The sequence below is a fragment of the Rhinolophus sinicus genome, chromosome 14 (assembly GCF_057876585.1).
Source record: "Rhinolophus sinicus isolate RSI-liver-muscle chromosome 14, RSI-T2T, whole genome shotgun sequence".
NCBI classification, from domain to species: domain Eukaryota; kingdom Metazoa; phylum Chordata; class Mammalia; order Chiroptera; family Rhinolophidae; genus Rhinolophus; species Rhinolophus sinicus.
Window position 1 is genome coordinate 166,001,917 of NC_142514.1, and position 14,730 is coordinate 166,016,646.

General features: G+C 43.9%; 1 protein-coding gene across 1 annotated transcript in view; it reads left to right on the forward strand.

Moving 5' to 3' along the window:
• The first annotated feature begins 907 nt into the window (after positions 1 to 907).
• The window catches only part of EHF (ETS homologous factor), a 40,841-nt gene continuing 27,018 nt past the window's right edge, over positions 908 to 14,730 (forward strand). The window contains exon 1 of the mRNA XM_019738605.3: positions 908 to 1,065. The gene's annotated coding sequence lies outside the window, so the exon portion shown is untranslated. The remainder of the gene's footprint in view (positions 1,066 to 14,730) is intronic.

Genomic DNA, 14,730 nt, shown 5'->3' on the forward strand with positions numbered 1-14,730 from the left:
TCAGGGGGATGGGGATTGCACGGCCATTTGAAATCCATAGCGCTTCCCCTGGTTCCACCTTCTTCTTGCCCCGACTGTGCTGTTTCAGCATCTTCGTCTTTCCCTCTCTAGCTCCTATAGAAAATGTCAATAAATAGTAAAAAAGACCACATAAGTGTTAAGAGGAAGTAAAGACCCTGGGTAATCCGCCAACAGGACGGTCAGCCCTTGCCTTGTTGAGAGTTGACTATTCCACTGAAAAACTCAGAGGGACTCTGTCCTGGGACCTTCCCTTCAAACTTTTTCCCAAGGCTCTTCTTACCTGGGGTCAGGGGAGACTGGCTTTTCAAAGTTTATTATAATTGCCAAGGGTCACTGCCAAAGGGACAATCGCGGTGCCTAAAGAGAGAACCTATGCTGTGGGCCACCTGGTTGGGAGCCCCATCAGAACCTGGTACCCGCACAGCCAGGGCAAATATCTTGACACCAAAGCAGAGTGGGCTATAATAACTATAGATTAGTACCTGAGATAGATGCCACTCCCCTATACCATCATCTTCTCCAGATCTGAGTTTCTGCTCACTTTGCTTTTACATCCTCCCTTCCTGACAGTGTCTTTGGGGAGCACGTATGGTGCTTTCACCTGAAACAGCCTCTGCTAAGCCGAAAAGAACAGTCACCACCAAATCAATTCCTCATCCATTAACAGGTTGTCTCTCTGTTCTTGAGACACAGGCATAACCTGGTTAGACCTGTTTTGTTTGAACACTAACGTGTGAGTTGGCCAAATGCAAATGAGCCAATGTTTGTAATCCTTTATTTTATTTTTTTAAAGGGCCCGGCAGCCAATCAGAAGAGGAGGAAGTGACTTAGGGAATTCCCGGTTGGTGGCTTATTGCTTAACATCCTACAAAATGATTTAAAATTATTGTCATATGCATTTATCTCCACTCTGATGAGGGCTCAGACGTGATAACACCCCTGGTTCTCCATCCCCGTAGGAGCTGGCGTGACGGGCTGCCTGTTGCCTCCCCTCCATTAGCCACAGCTATTGGATTTCCCACCCAGAATCGTTAGGTAAATGAGGTAAGTTCTTATTTTTAAAGTCCTTCTTTTGAATGTGAAATTCAGGCACCTGAGTGGAAAGAAAAGACTGCCTTGAATCAGACAGACGCAACTAAAACAGACTCCTGGAGGCAGCAGGCAGGAAGTAAGCTTGTCTCACCTGCGCTTACCTCACTGAGTCTTATTAGAATTGCATTTGGGGGGGCAGCTGGGCACTGTTGATGTTATCTGTGAATTCCCTGCATTGAGTTGGACTGCCAGTGACTGCGAATTTAAAAGCTCCAGGTTTCTTTCCCTCTGTCTGTGTGACAAAGCCATTCCCTTGGGTTGAATTCTAAACCAAATAGGCAGCTGGGGATAGGTGATCCTCATAGAGCTCGGTGAAGAACTGGTGGACTCAATAGTTATTGGAGCTCAGAGCACATGTTCTCACTTTCTAGAGATGTTTTCTGTTGGTAATTTTTCTGACTCAGTTGTAGGGAAAGGCAGATTCAGTTTTAGTATATTCTGGTGTTAGAAAATGGCTGGAAACAAGCAAGGGCGTATGCATCCACACTGGAAAAAGTGGTCAGGCAGATCGGGTAGGCAAGGGAATTTGGGGAGAGCTACACACCTTAAAATGATTCTGTCCAGAAAAAAAAAAATTGGCAAGGAATTTTGCCATATCACAAGGTGACTAACCTTTTGTTTGTTTCATAATGGGGTGCTCTGACTACACAGGCAGACATAGGTCAGCAACATCAAAGCCTTATAAGACGGAGACTATTTTGATTTTATTTGGACACCACGGAGAAGTGTTGGCCCCAGGGAGGATGGAACTGGGAACAGTGGAGAATTAATCTTCTTGGTAAATAACAACAACATTTTAGCCATCCGTCTGTGCCAAGATTTAGTATACTGCCAGTACTGTGGATGCGTGTTATAGTTTTAAGAGGACACGTAAAATTCTGTGAGCCTAAGGGCGCAGGTGTCTCCGCTGGTTATTTGCACTGACCCTAGTAGCAGGAAGAAAGTGAGTGAGTGTGTGGATTCTGGAAACTCTCTGAGGAAACGTCTAATTCAGGAGTGAATTCTGTAGGCATGGGTGTGTTCAAATAGAGCCCTTCAATGTATAAAAAGGGTAGTTTGGGGTCATGAGGGACCATGTGCTAATTCCACTGAGATCAAAGGAAGAGTCAATTTCCAATAAGAGAGATAAAGTCATATTATGAGGATGAACTTCATGAGTAAGCGACGCTAGCAGAAAAGGCTCTTAAGAGATTTTAAGAATGACTTTAATAGGTTCATTTGGAGTTTGCAGAAGGCTCCATTGTCCTCTTTTTGAGACCTAGAATTCTGAGACTATAAAACAGCTCATTGTTTCCATCTTCTTTTAAACTGAAGTTATGTAGGATCACATCACTTCCACACCAACTGCTAATGGCTCATGTGGATATATTTTAAAAACAATGATAAAACGTGAAATGGGGGTCATTTGGAAGTTTCTAATTACATTTGAAAAAATAATAAGACATTCCTTCTCCATGTTTCCAAAGTATTTTACAAAGGCATTTTAAAAGAAAGTAACTTAGAGAGAACAACTGTGCTGTAAGTTCTCCTGAGTTACTGTTCAAGATGGCGAACATTTTTAGGATGGTTGTGAATAGGGTGATGCATTTGATCCAGGCTGCATATATACAGAACAGCTCAAATTCAATTATATTTTTTTCTTTTGTGTTAAAAACCATCTGTTGTTAAATTCAAAAAACACTCCCCCCCCCCCCCCCCCGTTTTTTCCATTTTTTAATACATTGTGAGCTCTCCCAAATGAAAATGCCTTGGGCCTTTCTGGACCTCTGAGAAAGCCTTCTACATTTTGATAGAACCACTTATGAGTCCATGTTTATGCTCCCATTAATTTACCAACTTTACCCAGATCTTCTTTCAGTATCTTTTGGACTCCTTGAGGGGCTGAGACAAAACGAAAACTGGGAGGTTAAAATATTTAGTCAACTGCATTCAATTAGCTAATTAGAAACTAGAAGGAACTCATATCAGGTCTCAGGTCAGAATGTGAGTGTGTTGGGCCAAAGTTCACCTCTACGAAGTAGAATTGAGCATTTTGGAATCTGTAATGTTTAATTTCCTCCTCATCCTCCCCACCTCCAAATCAGGGAATTTTAGCCCTGGGTTGTGTTCTTTAGACCATCTTGCTTTTCTGAAAGCCCAGTGTAAGGATCCTGTCCAATGTTAAAGCATCCAGCACAGACATAGGGGTTTATACAAATCATTAAAAAGTTATTCAGTCTTTCCCTCTTCCTCCAGACGGAATCATTTCTAAGTCCTTTTAAAGAGATGTGATTTTCAAAGGCCTCTGGGAGTGGGGGTGGGGGGGTGGGGGGTGGATACCAAGAATGCCATAGTAGAACTCGTAACACACTTGAGAAGCCATGCCAGAGTTTTAAGGAACCAAATATAAAGTTGGAACCTGATTTTCAGTAACACCTTTTTGCTGCGTTTCAGCCCATTTCTCTTGTAAAGATCGCTTTCTGGTAGAATGGAAGTGACAATCATTTCTGTTGTGGGTGGGGCCCTCGTTGGGAGGCACTCCACTCCACTGCAGGCTTGGTGTTTAGAGACCAACCAAGCTTTCTCACCTTGGCTTTGTTACTGGGTAACCCAGGGAGCTCGGTGGCTTTTAGCTTGGGTAAGCCGAATCTGCCGTTGGGGATTTTCATCTGAAGACAGAGGCAAGAAAGCAGCCATATCTTGCATGGATTGTCTTAAATCTGTTGCTGAATAACTGAACAGATGGGGAAGATAAACTCTACTTAATGTTTTCTTACTGAATTTTTAACAATAAGATTTTAAATAATATGATTTGTCCCAAGGAGCAGGCAATTGTGCTCTTTTTAGAAATATGTGACTATTATGGTTATTTAAATTGGACAAGGTTTTAAAGGGCCAGAATATTTAGCTGCACAGGAAACAAACAGTGCAGTGGGGAGAAGGGTGCTAATATTAAGATGGGACGTACCATATGTTTAAGTTGAATGGCATTGATGTCAGGAAGCTGAGATGTCCTGGAGTAAAAATGTCCCTAGAGTTATTTGATAAAAAATTTACTGGACTTCAGAGGGAGAAAAAAAAAAGATATTTCTTTAAGAATTTTCCTGAAGAATTTCAGGTTTTTGAGTGATTGGGGCACAATGCGGATAAGACAGTGTGCAGGGCAGGGCTCAGAACTGGCAGTCAGGAGACTTGGTTTTCTATCTCTGGCAAAGCTGTGCGCCCAGAGTGACACACTCCACCTCTCTGGGCTTTAGTTTCCTCATCTGGATAAATGAGTTTGAACCTGACTGTCTTTGAGATCCATTGCAACCCTCAGATTCTGATGCCCGGGGAGAACCAGCTATGCCTAGAGGTTACCAGGTTTCACTTGAGTCTGTGAAAGCTGAGAATGAGGTGAGAGATGCTCTTCTAAGGATGCGATAGATAGGAAAGAAAAGAAGTAGGAGCTTTTAAATGCTTTCTTTAGGGGCCTTCAGAATTTTGGATAAGAGACAGAGCTGGTGGAAGTACTCAGACCGGCTACCTGGGCCCTGTTTGGGGGGTGTCAGCGGCTGCTCCATGATAGCATCCGACCTTCATCAATTTGCCTCATGTGTCCAAAGTTGGTGGGAGTATAGAAGTGGGTGACACTGACAGTTTTGTGACCACAGGGCACCGTTGGTGGACACGAGGAGGTACTCTAATGACCTCTTCTCTAAAACACCAAAGCAGCCTCCTGAAAAGTGCACATTTAGGCACGCAGGTAGTCGACTCAGGTTGTGTGGTGCTGATCAGATCGCTTGACTGATTGCCCATGAATTATTGGGTAGATTGGATGGCAAGCACTCCCTCTCCTAGAGGAAGACCCTAGGGATAAGAGAAGGGGCGCATGCCTGGCTGAGCCACTGGGCAATCAGCCTGGAGACTCCTGTGTTCTCAGAGGGCCTCAGCCTGCATCCGGGCAACCAGCACTTGCAACAGGGTCAAGCAGGGTGGCCCATTTAAAGAGGCTCCCAGGGTTTTAATTGGCCTTGTTTTAAAAGAGACACCCTGTAAAAATACCCTTTTAAAAATTGATTTCACTAGTACCTAACCACACTCTGTCTTCAGTTTGTTTTACAGGGCTGGGTGCCTTGTTCTGGTTCATTGGATTCAGATTATGTGTTTTTTTCCAATCTTCTTCCACACCCTGGCCCTCACAGCCTCCTTCCCTTCCTTTCTCAGAAGTGTCTTTATTGTTATTAAAGCTATCTGCCTATTTATTTAAAGTATGGCCAGCATTGGTGCAGTCAAAACATGCTTTCTGGTGAAAACAAAGGCAAACATAAAAAGGAGCCCCAAAGCCTAATATATTTTAATTATTAGACTAATAGACCACCTCATTAACCCACTATTTTAATGTCAGTACTTATTTTCACTTTTGTGTGACCTTGTGTAGATGTCATTATAATTGTGGTGAAGTTAAAATTTCATATTCGGTCACTTCCCCCTTACTCTATATCACAGACATAACATAAGCAATCTTGGGGGTTGGGCCTCATTTGCCAGGTTATGGATGTGAGAAGTTTCACCCTGCTAGCCCTTTCTCAGGCTGATGTCAAGTTCTTCCAAAACCCTGAACTGTCTTTCTTGGAATATGAAGAGGCTCTTCTATCTTTTGCAGATGACAGTGGAGCTTGGAGAATATGGCTATCTTGTAGAGATTATGTTGGGATCCCTCTTAGGAAGCTTTTAAAAATTCCCTCGGTAGGGCTAAGGCTATATTCTGGTGGTCGAGGTAAATGGGGTCTGAAAGGTGAAGCTATTTTCAGCCCTGTCTTCACGGTGACTGACAAAACTTATTTCATCTTTGCAGTGCGCTTTAGATTTGGCCCAAATCAGCCTCTGTCTCAATTATGTCCACTTGTAAAATTAGAGAGCTCCTAGATCCCCTTTCACCCATTGTAACTCCTCTGGCCAGGTGCTATGGGTTGAGGAACACAGATGAAGGGAAGGCTTTGCTTGTGTTTAAGAAGGGGCAGGAAGCTATGAGATCCGGTTGCCTGGGAACAGATGGAATGTAGTACAAAGAACACTGGGTTTAGAGTCAGAATACCTGGGTTCCAATTTGGCTCAGCCCATGGTTAGTTGAGTGACTTCGAGTGAGTTATATAAGTGCTAGAATCGACGTTTCCTCACCTGGGCAATGGGGTTACTGATATCTGCTCAAGACTGTTATAGGGATTAAATTAGACAAAGAATCTGAAAGCACCTAGACAAATGCTTGTGAGCAAATAATCAGTAATGTGTAGAGTGGAAATTGAGGACACATCCTCAACATGGGTGTTTTCAGTGAGTCTCTGTTGGGTCAAAGTGGATGAATAATTCTGGGATTTTGTTTTTTGAAATGATCGACGTTGGTTCCACACTGGGACGTTGGGGAAGAAATGCAATAGGGTTTTCACTGCAGAAGGTGGGTGGCGGGGCGATGGGACGAACCATGGTAAGGGGGGAACTCCAAATTGAGCCTCATCTTGAGCAGGCGACAAACCTCAACCCACGCGGGTGCTGGAGAAGACCTGGGGCCGGGACACAGCACCTTCCTGTCCCTGTGTCTTGTTGCCTGTCATGTAGGAGCATCTAGAAGAAACTCATCCCACTCCAGGCAGTTCAATTTCATATACTATTACCCACCCCTAAAATTCTTGAGAATGTTTTTAGATATCTACTGACCACGTCAGCTAGGGCATTACCCTGGGCATTCTAGAGGCTTTGAAAAACATCCCTGCTTGCTTGTTATGCCAAGACACTACGGGGCCTGTCTCTTGTAATTTGTTCAAATGAGGATTCTGCCTCTGGAAGTGATTTCTAGAAGCTATTTGAGTTGAACGAGCAGTCTTTGCTGTTAAGAAAACAGCAAGCATTCCTAACCTGGGATCCAAGGTTTTCTTGGTGTCCATGGAGAGAACTCAGGGAATTTAGGAACTTGGCTATGAAACAAGTCATGTTTGTATGTTCATTAATCCAAAATTTAAGATTTTTTTTCAATATGAATGTAGGTGAAACTCTGCAGTAGCTTAGCTGTAACTGTGACTGTCACCAAGAGAACTTACAGACATTTTCATGCCACATTACACTTGTTACAGATTGTCTCGAAATGTCGACATTATCACTACTTACCTATCGTGGGGGTTATTAGACCTGCACTGGATAATCTTATTTACTGTGTTAATAAAGAAGTACGTATATTATTATGACATCACACATGTATTTAAAAAAATATTTTGTTTTAAAGATTTTTTATTGGGGAAGGGGAACAGGACTTTATTGGGGAACACTATGTACTTCCAAGACATTTTTCCAAGTCAAGTTGTTGTCCTTTCAATCTTAGTTGTGGAGGGCGTCATTCAGCTTTAAGTTGTTGTCCTTTCAGTCTTAGTTGTGGAGGGTGCAGCTCAGCTCCAGGTGCAGTTGCCGTTCCTAGTTGCAGGGGCACAGCCTACCATCCCTTGCGGGAGTTGAATGAGCAACCTTGTGGTTGAGAGGATGCGCTCCAACCAACTGAGCCATCTGGGAGCTCAGCAGCAGTTCAGCTCACGGTGCCGTGTTCAATCTTAGTTGCAGGGGGCGCTGCCCACCATCCCTTGCGGGACTCGAGGAATTGAACTGGCAACCTTGTGGTTGAGAGCCCACTGGCCCATGTGGGAATCGAACCGGCAGCCTTCGGAGTTAGGCGCATGGAGCTCTAACCGCCTGAGCCACCAGGCTGGCCCTAAAATAATATTTTGATCATTGTATTTCAATAGAAACTTCCTTTCTAATCTTACCTATTTTATTCTGTCACTTAAAAGCATTTTGAGAAGGGGTACATAGGCCGCACCAGACTGCAAAATAGATCTGTGGTATAAATAAAAGGCGAAGAACCTCTAATTCCCTCATTTAGAGCATTCTATCATATAGCGCTAATGAAATGACTTCTGAACAGCTTCAGCTAACAGATGGTCTTTGTCAAAATATTAGGTTGGTACAAAAGTAATTGTGATTTTTGCAATTATTTTTAACCTTTTAAACAGCAATTGTTTTTGCACCAAACTAATAGGAGTATATATTTTTCCCATCCATTGTTCCTGCCTATGGGTAGCTTCAGTGTTGCGGTGGGATTTTGACATAATGAAGATAATGGCAATAATAAAAATAATAATAATAAATAGTAATAATAGCTAACATTTTTTGAGTGCCTACTGTAAATTAGGTGCCTTTACAGGCATGTTCCACGTCATATTTTATTTACTTCAGAGGGTCTTCCATGGGGCAAAGACAGAAAAAATTCCCCTCTCATCCCCTGTGGTGATAGAGCATTGATGCAGATGAAGGCACAGGTGGGGCCTGACCCCCCCCCACCACCACCACCGACAGGGCCAGTGTCATGGGTATGCCACCTGTGCAGTCACACAGGGCCCCACACTTAGAAAGGCCCTGGGCTCAGTTTCATGCTCTGTTGTTGCCGTCTTGAAATTCTTAACACATTTTGAACAAGGGGCCCCGCATTTTCCTTTTGCACTGAGCCCTACAAATTCTGTAGCTGGGCCTGCCTCTGGATGTGGTGAAACTGTTAGCATGTGTGATGACTCCCCTGCTGGGACCCTGCTATGGAGAGTCCCCTGCTCTTTCTTATCTCGCTGGTCTAGCTAACCTCTGCTGGGAAGCTGAGGCCTGTCAAGCAGGGATGCTGTTGTTTTTGAGTTGGTGAGTTTTATAATTTTGTTTGAGCACCAAAGATTTCCTCTGTAGCCACTGGAGAAATGGTAGAATAATCAGCTGAAAGGGATTTGATTTCTTGGAAAACCTTTCTGCTAAGGAGTTGCTTGCCTTGCTGATGGTTTTTCTTTTTCTTTTCTTTTCTTTTCTTCTGTAGACCAGTGAGCTAGGAGAAGCAGAGCAAAGTATGTCCTGGAAGGGAAAATGGGACCCACTGTACCTAGTCTATCATTCTTGTAGGAAGGCACTAAAAAGAAACTCAGCTTTCTTGCCTACTGTCATTTAATGATTATCTGTACAAAAAGAAAACTCCAATTCTTCTAGAGAAGAGATCCTCTGATTTGTGAGAAAATGCAGATATTATTTGCTATGTAAGCTGCAAAGATGAAAATGGAATAAGCCTTATGAGGTTCTGGCTGTGTTTTACTGCTAAGTTTTTAGAAACTGTTCCAAAGTTTGAAACAAGATCAATGAATTCGGTGGAAGTGGGTGAGAACTTTCCTAGGTCTGTTTGTTGGAACGATGGAATTCAGACTCCTGGAATGACACATCCAGTCTTTCTCTCATCAGTGTGATGTCCACAACATGGCAGGTCTGTCATCAGGACCCACGAGGGACATCAGTCATCAGGTGCTTTTCCAAAGGAGCCATAATTTCCCCTTAATTTTTCAACAGTTTTTTTTTCTTATTATTATTGCTGCTCTTTTATTGTGGCTAATAAGTCTGAGGTGACTTCAGGCAGCCAAGCCCAACCCCTGAGTCAATCTGGGGCGTTCAACAGGAAGGCAGCCTGAAGATTTGATGGATGGGTTTGAGTGGCTGTGAACTAGTGCTTCTGTAGCATCCACACTGCTAAAGGGAATTTTCATATTAGTGCACACGGATAATTAGTATGCCTACTATTCACATTTAGGGAAAAAATTATGGGAGCTGTACTCAGATAAAAGTATGTGATCCTGGGGGCGGCCGGATGGCTCAGTTGGCTGGAGCGTGAGCTCTCAACAACAAGGTTGCCAGTTTAATTTCTGCATGGGATTGTGGTCTGCACCCCCTGCAACTAAAGATTGAAAATGGTGACTAGAATTGGAACTGAGCTGCGCCCTCCACAACCAGATTGAAAGACAACAACTTGGAGCTGATGGGCCCTGGAGAAACACACTGTTCCCCAATGTTCCCCATTTAAAAAAAAAAAAAAGTGTGTGATCCTAAGAGATCTCCTCTTCAGAACAACGAGAACCCATTTCAAAGCTACAAAGAATTGTTGCACTTCCCCCCTCCACCCCCAATATATTTATTACAATACATCCAGTCCATTTTACTAGCTCTGTGTCTTTAGATAAGTCGCTTAACCTCTCAGTGCCTCCTCATCTGTAAAATGGGGATAATATTAGTATCACTATCTGGGGTTATTGCAAGGACTAAATGAAATCATTCATATCAAGCCTAGCTCAATTCCTATCACATCGGGAATGCACAACAAATGTAAACCACCATCACTTTCATAGTGATGGTGGTTGTTTTGTAATTACACAGTCTGTGAGATTCCAAACTGGTGGCTATTGATCTTTCCTTAGCTGGAGCATCTTGGTCTTTTCTCGGGAAGAAACTTGAACCTCGAAATGATCAAATCAATTGTCCCAGTCCATCGCAGCCCCTCCCTGGCTCCAATGCCCACTTTTTACCTCCCTCCACCCTTCCCGCATTCCTGTGCAGTTGGTCTTATTTATTTCTCAGTCAACTGAGGGTGTTGTTAAATCTTTTCTTTTTCTGGCTGCCCGATTTGGTGCTGAGGCACTCCACTCCCTGCCCTGCTCATGACGAGAATGCTTGGGAATGCTCAGCCAGCCATGTCCCTTCCCAGTGGAACACCCTGTTCTTAATGCTCCTCGAGAAGCAGCGTTTCCGAGGCTTTTCCCCATGGCCGTGACTCCCCCATTGAGCCAGTGGTCTGGTGGTGGTAAAGGCCCCATGGCTGAGAGAAAGCTGAGGGAAGAGGGTAATCTAGGGGAACTTCCTGCGTTGTCCACGTCCTGTCCTTTCTTCTCAAAGCGTAAACAGAGATGTTAATAGGCTTCGTCTGTCTGTGTGTGTTGAAGGCTGAGTGGTGATGCCATTGCTTAATTAGTGTTGTCATGATCTCCTTTTGAGTGATTTGTTTAGCTCTTTGTCGCCCTTTCTGGCTTGAGCTCATCATGTGATATTGACAAAGTGATGAGAAATGAGAATACGATGATGCTTGGATTAATGCAGAAATCACACCTTGGACATCTCAGGTCCTTTCCACCTGGGACCTGGGACCTCAAGTCACTTGGCAGGACATGAGTGAGCCTACACAGTTCACCTTTGAGGTAGGCATGGGTAGCCTCCTTTCCCCAGTGGGAAAGCTATGGTCTGGGGCCGGGGTTTTCAAATCATGCTGTTTGCCCAGGGCTGGATGTAGGAAGTCTGTGGGAGAGGCCAGACCAGGATTCAGGCACTCTGAGTCTCTGCTTTAAGAGGTAACCCATAGACTACACCTACTCCCGGAACCATACTGACTTTCAGAAGTCAACAGTTGGGAAGAGTGTGGTTTGGGTTTTGATCATATCCCAGCAGCCTCTTCTCTGCCCTTGTTAATCTGATTCACAATCTTCACCTGGGTTGGCTGGAGGCTGGCCATGCCATTCTATAGACCTTGGATACCCCTCAGTGCCCTCACAGAGCCAGCCAATGGAAAAGTACAGTGTCTTCTGGCTTCTTGGCCCTGACAGCTCTTGCTGGCCCACTTGATACTTCCTTTACTTCTGAGGGACTGGGAGGGTAGCATCCAAACTGAAAATGCAGCGTTTTCTTTCTTTCTTTTTTTTTTTTTTTGGTTTTTATAGGAAAAACAAATTGGCATGAATGCTCAGTCAAACCAGCTCAGGCTGTTTGGGCAGATGCCTTTCTTTGCTTTTTTCTGTTTATTTTCCAACAAATCAATGCTTAACTGGTTGTTATCGGAGCAGAGCAACAGGTGCAAAAAAATAACCCTGCTGCCAACTCAAATGACAAGGTAGGGCTTATCCCCTCTGGGAGGTATTCAGAAGATAACAGAAGCCCCTGCCAGCAACTGAATTAACAGCTCTGTTTACGGTGGGTTTTATGTTAACAACCTGCTCCTAACCCTCTTACACATAAACACACCATTGTCTAGGGAGAGACACTCAGCCGTCCAGACAACCAATGGCCTTATTCTGCTCTGAGTGGAGACTGGTTTTGGCTGAGGCTACTTTGTGAAACTCAGGGGCATTACCTCGTCTGCCAAGTTGATGTCTTAGTGAGGGTTTCCTGCGAAGGTAAGGGCATAGGGTTGCTGGAGAGAAGAGGATCAGTCCTGCTTTTGAACGTTGTTGAAGTTCTTTTCAAGGTCGGTCATGTCCGAAGGCCAGAGCAGGTTGCCCGTGTCTTCTCTGCTCTTGCTCGACTCCATCCCCAAGAGGAGGTGGCGAATGAGCTCAGACGACTTTGGAGAGAGCTACTGTTGTTTTAGAAGTGGTGTCCCTGCTAAATAGTCTATCAGGGCAGGGGAGCGTCTGTGTTTTGTTCACTCTTGTGCCCCAGTACCTAGCGTAGTGGCCAGCGTCTAGTAGACATTCAAAAAATATATGTATTAAAATTGGAGGGGATGAGTAAACACTTATAGTAGCAGGACAAGCATTGCTTAATGATCGTTTCCACCGAAGGCTAAGACACCAATTTTCTTGGGAATCAGGGAGGAGTGAAATCCAGGTGGTTAAGCAATCTTTTGACGGGCTAAGGTGGGGGTGGGATCAGGTAAGGGGTGACTCAGCCGACCATGAAACTCTCTTCATAAAGGTAATCGTCAAAAATATCCTCTGCAAATGTTGTGTTCTGTGGCCATGTTTGCTTGCTCAGGCTTCACAGACTCGTACTTATAAATAGCTGAGCACTGTTGAATTTGCCAATTTGGTGGTACTGAGCACTGGGAGCTGCTTTCTTTCAAGTTGGCAAATAATACAGTGATAGAATCTCCACAGACAGATTGGAGCTCGAGTTCTCCAGATCGAATGTGTTGTCTTCGAGTTTTCCAGGATTTCCTGGAGATGATGGATGTTTCCTTCAAGGCTGCTCTCCTGGAGTTAGTTATTATGTTGTGGGAATGGAGGGGAGGCAAGTAGGTGAGTTGATGACCAGAAGTTTTCATCTGTGAGAGTGCTGAAGGATTGGTTAGGGAGGTTCTTAGAACTGTAGATCCTGATTCAGCGGTCCTGGGTAGGACCACAGGAAACGTCAAGTTTAACCCCTTCTCTAGTGGTGACGATACAGGTGGTCCATAGACCAAACTTTGAGAAACACCTGTATGGCCTCTTCAACCACGTAGGGAAAATACGCATCATAAGGGGAATCTCGGATGCTCCAGTTCCCACACCAGTGCTTTTCCAAATATCAAAAATGACCTAAGGTTATTATAAGAAGTAAGTCCTGTTTTTCATTTTTTGCTACACTTTTTTTTAATTTCTGATCATTTGGTTTTATGAAAGATAAAGGGGGTTAGTGGAGACACAGACACTGAGGTACAATGTGGTAAAAAAAAAAAAATTGGGTGGATTCTTCACTGCACTGCCAAACAGAGGTCCAGAAGGACCATGCTGGATGAACGGTCACTACTTCAGCTGCTGAAGGAGAGGGACAGTGGGGCCCTTTCTAGTGTCCCTAGAGGGGAGCGAAGCAACATCCAACCCAAATAAGAGAGCGAAAATAGAATCTCTCAGGTCTTCTCTTACAGGTTAGCGTAAACATGTGTCTCCCAACCCTGACTCCACTAAAAAGTTTTATTTAAATTTCAATGCAAACGGAGTGCAAGAGAGATGTCTTAAAAGATCCATGGTGTCCATCGATCTGTAAGGGTCAAGAGATGGTCTTTGGAGGGCTGGGGCCCCACAAAATACATGCCAAACAAGGTGTGGGTGTGCATTTTTGGTAGGAGAGAGCCGTAGCTTCTGTTAAGGTTTCAAAAGGCTCTGTGCCCTTTTTAAGATTCAGAGTTTGCCCTATTCTTAGTTTGTCATGTCCGAAGGGGGTTGATGAAGGCCTCAGGGGTCACGTAAGGTAATCTTGTCTTTCAATCAACTTTGGTACCTGTCCTCTGTCAGTATCTGCATCTTGTCTGGCACCGAGAACGATAAAAATCAGTATAATATGTATATTTCCAAATGGCTTCCAGTCAGTAAAGTGTATCTATGATAGATCAACACTTGGCCTCCCAATCCTGCATCACTGCTCATGAAAACGCTTGAAAGCCCAGGAATAATACTTCAGATGTTGCCCCTGGGAGCATGAAATATCTGCTTCAAAACACATTACAAGGTTATGAAATTACCTGTGATGTAATCCCGGGAGGATCAAATACATTCCCCAAGCTTGATTCACATTTTGATTCATTTGAAAAACATGAATTTTCGTTTGTATTACAGTCTGTTAGATTTCATATGTACGTGAATTTTCTTTTCTCCTATTTGGGAGTAGTTCTTTTGAAATGACAGTCATACTGAAACAGGAAGTCAGTAAGCTGTTGCAATATCTTGAAGGCAGATACTGTGAATTCACCTGCTGGTAACTTAGATGAAGAGCTGAGAATGGTGTGGATATCACTGTCATAGCAAAAGTAGTTATTCAAAATGCCTAATTGCTCCTCTGGCTTGAAGGGTAAAAATACCCACATGCCAGCCAGTTTTGTGGCAGTTTGTGGATGATGTGGTTGAATGATTAAAGGAACTAGAAAGAAGGCAGACCATGGCTTTGACTCCCAGTCCCTTGGGGCTAGGGACAGAGATTACAGGCACAAACTTTACTTAAGATCTGCTCTATGGCCTGATAGCTCCCAGTGTATCTTTACCCTCTCAGCAAGAGCAAATGGTGCTTTTTGACTTGTGGTCT